This window comes from Halyomorpha halys, unplaced genomic scaffold (assembly GCF_000696795.3).
Source record: "Halyomorpha halys isolate HHAL.00 unplaced genomic scaffold, Hhal_1.1 Scaffold293.1, whole genome shotgun sequence".
In the NCBI taxonomy this organism is placed as follows: Eukaryota; Metazoa; Arthropoda; class Insecta; order Hemiptera; family Pentatomidae; genus Halyomorpha; species Halyomorpha halys.
The window spans coordinates 1381049-1386342 of NW_027115239.1; the positions used below are offsets into that span (position 1 = coordinate 1381049).

General features: G+C 27.7%; 1 protein-coding gene across 5 annotated transcripts in view; it reads right to left on the reverse strand.

The window, feature by feature from the left end:
- Positions 1-239: 239 nt before the first annotated feature.
- The window catches only part of raptor (regulatory associated protein of MTOR complex 1), a 49554-nt gene continuing 44499 nt past the window's right edge, over positions 240-5294 (reverse strand). For all 5 annotated transcript variants that reach the window (XM_067052293.1, XM_024359684.2, XM_067052292.1 and 2 more), the window contains one exon: positions 240-3635. The gene's annotated coding sequence lies outside the window, so the exon portion shown is untranslated. The remainder of the gene's footprint in view (positions 3636-5294) is intronic.

The following is a 5294-nucleotide window of genomic DNA, read 5'->3' on the forward strand; positions in this document are numbered from 1 at the left end:
AATTAATAATAATTCATTTTAAAATAATTAATGAATACATTCATAACACAAAACAACAAAAAGTATATTGATAGTATAATTTTCAAAGTGCATAGCTCCAATTTGACTGACACTTAAATTTCAATGGCATCAGTTGAATAATTTTTCACTTCATTTAATAAAAAATAAATTCAAAATTTTATTAGTTTTATGGTTATTCAGATATTGCAAAAATGCTCATCTCCACAAAGTTGTTGCTATGTTTTCCTTGTTTAGGAAATATTCCTGGTGAAGATAAACAATCTGAACCTTTTTTTTTTAATTTTCTGTAAAACTGTGTAAAATAGAGATAAACATATTGCAAATCACACCATCAATATGATAAAACTAAGGAAGACCTAATTGCTGAAAACTTTCCAACTAATTTGTTTATTTTAAATCATAATTTCTAGTTCACAAGACATAAAAATTTCACAATCTACAATACTAACATTAAAATTTATAAAATTTAATCCCATATATGATGAAACATGAGACAAATATTTATCCACTGAACCACAAATATTTTCAAATGTGTTCAAACCAAACCATTTCTTAAGGTAGGTTTACAAAGAACAATAATTTATTCAATTTGATTGGTAGTTCACAAAGGCAGTGTAATTGCTATTATGGTTACATTATACAGTACAACTGGCCTTTCTTGGTAGTAATACTACCCAAATTTTCCCTTGAAATTAGCTAACAGTGTCTCTAATTATAGAACAAACCATTTTACAAAAATCACACATTATAACTCTTTAAAAAGTTAAACTGAATGTGTTAAACCAACAGAACTAGCAATATCCAATGAAACGAGATGTAGCTGAGGTAGAAACACAATGGAAATAGAGAACAATAAAGAACTCATGCAAAAAAAAAAAAAACATGTACTTACACACAGTTAAAATAAAACACATATGTCACAGAGAGTAAGCCTGTCTTTAGTAATAAAATGTCTGTTTTTTTAAAATTTTAAAAAACAATTTACCAGGGATTAACTTGTTAAAATATACTCAAGTAATCAAAATACCATAAAATCTCCAGTGGCAAAATTATTCAATATCAAATTTCACATAAACAGAGACTTTCCAACTGCTGGTTAGGAGACTTTGGTACAGATCAATTACAGGGGATAAGCTTAATCTTATCCATTGTTGCTTGAGAGGACTTACGCCATAATTAACAGAAATTTTAAAACCAGTTGTTATCACATTAAAAGATTTACTTGAGTTGAGTTTTACCATTTGTTTGTGTCAGTGGCCTTTAGTTATCATGTCTAAGCTTATAAGAGGTGTTTGATGAATATTTTTCATTATTAACTTAGTTTATTTTTTTTTTTTTTAAATTATGACTAAGAGGTCTGAGAGGTAAAAAAAATTTCTTTTAAATAAGGATTAATTAAATGTTAAAGGAAAAGTAGTAATGGCTATAGTATAGAACTGCATGGTTCATCAAATAAACTGTGAATAACTAAATTTTAATAAAAAGTAGCTATTGTCAGTTGGAATCCAATGGGTATTTAAAGTCATATACAAGGATTTTGGTATGAAACAGATTCTAAAAATTAATGTAAACAAAAATATTCACTTTATAATTTTGTTTTGTAAATATCCTTATGTTTTTACATATCTTACAATAATCTTTTAATGCGATAACAACTGGTTTTAAAATTTCTATCAATTATGGTGAAAGTCCTCTCTCTCAAGCAAGGATAGATAAGATTAATTTTGTCATAGCACCCAAAAAGGCCGGAATTTAAAACCTGTACAGCATACCCCAATACATTTTGCCAACCTCAACTTTAGTTAGATCTTTTGTTAAGTTTATAAAACTTTAACAAATATCCGAATAAACTGCTCATGTAGCCATTTTTTTTTTTTCATTTCATTATTTTTTTTTAATACAATGATTTCTGCACCACATAATAAAGTAACAAAACTAATTGATTGATTCATAACCTGCTCACATTATAAAAGGAATAACTTTAATAATAAGAGAACCTACATGCAAATTAACACTATTCTAAAACTAATATTAATCATAATTATTGTATATGGCACTTAAAATTATTACTTCAATCTAAAATCCATTCAATATAATATGGTACAGCAATAAGAAATCAAAATTAATAAACTCATAGAGGATTGAAAGACTAGATCATCCATTGATTAAAATGTGAATAACATATAGATTCAACTAAACGCATTAACATAATGCAACTGCACAAAATTTGTTCTATACATACATACAAATATTTACATATCTACCTGATAATTCAACCCATAAATGGATAATTGATAACCTCAAACAGCACATAAGTACATACTAATATAGAACAACCACATCTTTAAGTGATCATCAGTACTAATTCATTTTAGTTACCATGGCTAGTACTAACAGGAATCCACTGAGAACATTGTTCTAATTTATTGTTTACATTATCAAAACTTTATGAACATAACATTTATGTGGAACGTACATTAGCAAAATGAGAAGAATGAAAATAGACTATACTTATTCTTGATATTTTCATTTTAAACCTACATTTTATAAGTGTGCTAATAACATTTTAATTTCTTGTTACGTCACGTCTATACGTACATCACCATAATGAAAACACAATAAGCGAAGAAGATTGATAATAGAAATTTGCTATGGTAACTAAACATGAACAGAACTGCTCTTAATTCATAAAACTGGTTAATTGGTTTATTTGGTTGCTAAATAAAGAAGCTGTACATCATTTGAAAAAAACAGAAATCAGGACACAGGTAGATTTACAAAAAATAGGCCTAATAATCAGAAATCATTCTAACATAATCAATGATAACTACCTCCATTAAACAATATAAAACATAATAAATAATTTTTATTTTTAAAAAAAGTCAGACTTGAATTGAATGATAACATCATTGGGGTATTCACTTATTAAGAACCCAAGGAATATATTATTAAAATAGAACAGAATTAAGCACTAAGCAGACCGAATAAGCGAAGTGAATTATACAACAATCAGAAGAGAAAACATAAAAGCTGTTTGCGAGGAACCAAGAGATTAATGTGATATATAATAAACAATTCTAATACAACTCCTAAAAATATCACATTTTTGAGGATTGCATTCTTTGATTGATCACAGTTCATATGAATCCTCTAGATCTAATGAAAAAATCACCGAGGAAGAAATATCTGAGCCCCAGTATTGATTATTATTGTTGCTTGACTAAATAACTTTAAAACTAAATAAATAAAAAAAATTATATATAAATGAATGAATTTTCAAATCTCAAATGTTATTTACAATGCAGTTAAAATCTATTATATACTATGCAATAAAATAATATGTATTTAACTACATGACAAACTTGAAAATTCATTTCATTTATTACCTAGTGTTCCCTATGCTTATTCATGAAGTTTAAGATAAAATATTATAGCATTATAAATTAAAATTTCTGTCTAATTGTAAATTTAACTTTTACAAATTACGACAGAGGGAACATTACGTATTCAAACAATGTGAACAGAGAGATTAAACAGACTCAGTGCAGGAGCCAGTTGCTGTGCCAAGGTCAAGTGAGCAATAGGCAGCTTATTCCTGTGAGCTAGTTACCAGCCTAGAAAAAATATATTTATGATATCACCTTCAGTAGAAAAATTATTTGCTAAAATTTTATTTATGAAAATCATTTTGGAAGATAGGTTTTTATATTAAATTTTTCCTATTTTGGTAAAAATGTTTTTTTTTAAAAATATTTAGGGCAGGTATATGCCAGAGATGTAACAGCAACTTTTTTGTTATAATTTACCAACGTACAACACCATTGTATATAATCTCATGGAAGTATAAAATAAAAATGGCACAAAAAAAGTTTTGCAACACAACTTTATTTTTTATAATTTTTCAAAATAATTTCCACCGAATAAAATACAATTCTCTATCCTCATAACAGTCTTCAAAGTAATTCTGCCACGTTTTTTTTTTCGGTGATTTCGCCACAAATAACCTCCCAAGCTCACAGAAGATCCTCATCGCTAGTGGAATAAGCCTACTCAAGTGACTCAGCCAACTACAGTGCAGGCTGGGACAAGTCTATCGCATAAGTCAAAACCAGATTGTTTTATATATCTCTAGATTTTTTTTTTCTGAAAACTGAGTTTTTCCTTCCTTGACTCATACTAATTACTCTAACCATTTTATGCCTTTATTAGATAGAAAAAGTTGTGCAGAATAATGAAAAATTCCTCAAACAAGGTCGGGTTTGTACTATCCATTACATACAATTTATAAGACCCTAGGCTAGTTGCAAGTTTCCTTTGGTTTAGTAGAGTCGTTGAAGCCTTTGAAATTTTAGTGATTTTTGGAAAAACTCAAAAGGGAATCGTTTAGAACAAAAATTTTATATTTTTCTGTTGCTATTAAAATTCATATTCAGGGGTTTATCGAGGTTCTAATAACGGATATCAATTTTGTTCTGAACAAGAACACAATAATTTAACAAAATCTTGTGCATAAGAATGAGAGTGAGAAAGATATGTCCCTTTTGGCTATTTCCAATTTCTCAGTCTTAAGAGCCATCTTGGTTGTATAGTTGGCACCATTTCCAAAAAAATTGTAAAAATAGGTAAAATTGATTACATACAGTGGTAATGAAAAGTCTTAATCAACTTAACGTTAATTAACAGCCATAATAAAGCTCTCCAAAGTGGGACGAAATGTCGGAAAATAAATAGTTGTTAACTATTTTTGTTCTTTTTTTTACCATAACCCTGACCATCTTCTTCATTATTTGAAATTATACGGTCAATTATTTATTTATTAGTTGGATGTTGCTCCTTATTTTATTTTTTTTTAATTTAGCCTATATGATAGATATGGTTCAAGTTTGAGTAGGTTGAAACTGCAGAGTGATGGGTATATGGGGTTAATGTTTGAGTTCAATGCTCTATTATTATTATTATTATTCAATGCTCTATTATATGAGAAGTTGTGGTTCAGGATCTTTTCAAGGATACCGCCTTTATGTTTCAATATTCCGTTTTCGTATGAAGCATTGAACTCATTTCTAAATTCATATTGGTGAGCTATCATATTAGCTTGTGAGACCAAGTTGTATTCTACATCTGGCATCCTTATTATTTATTTGTATATATTGTAATAATTTTAAATTATTAAAATAAAAAATAAAAAGAATCTGAATAGTTTTTTAACTTTTTTCAAATATGAAAGAAATAACTTTGGGTTCAAATTAAAAACACTAATATCAAATGGATAA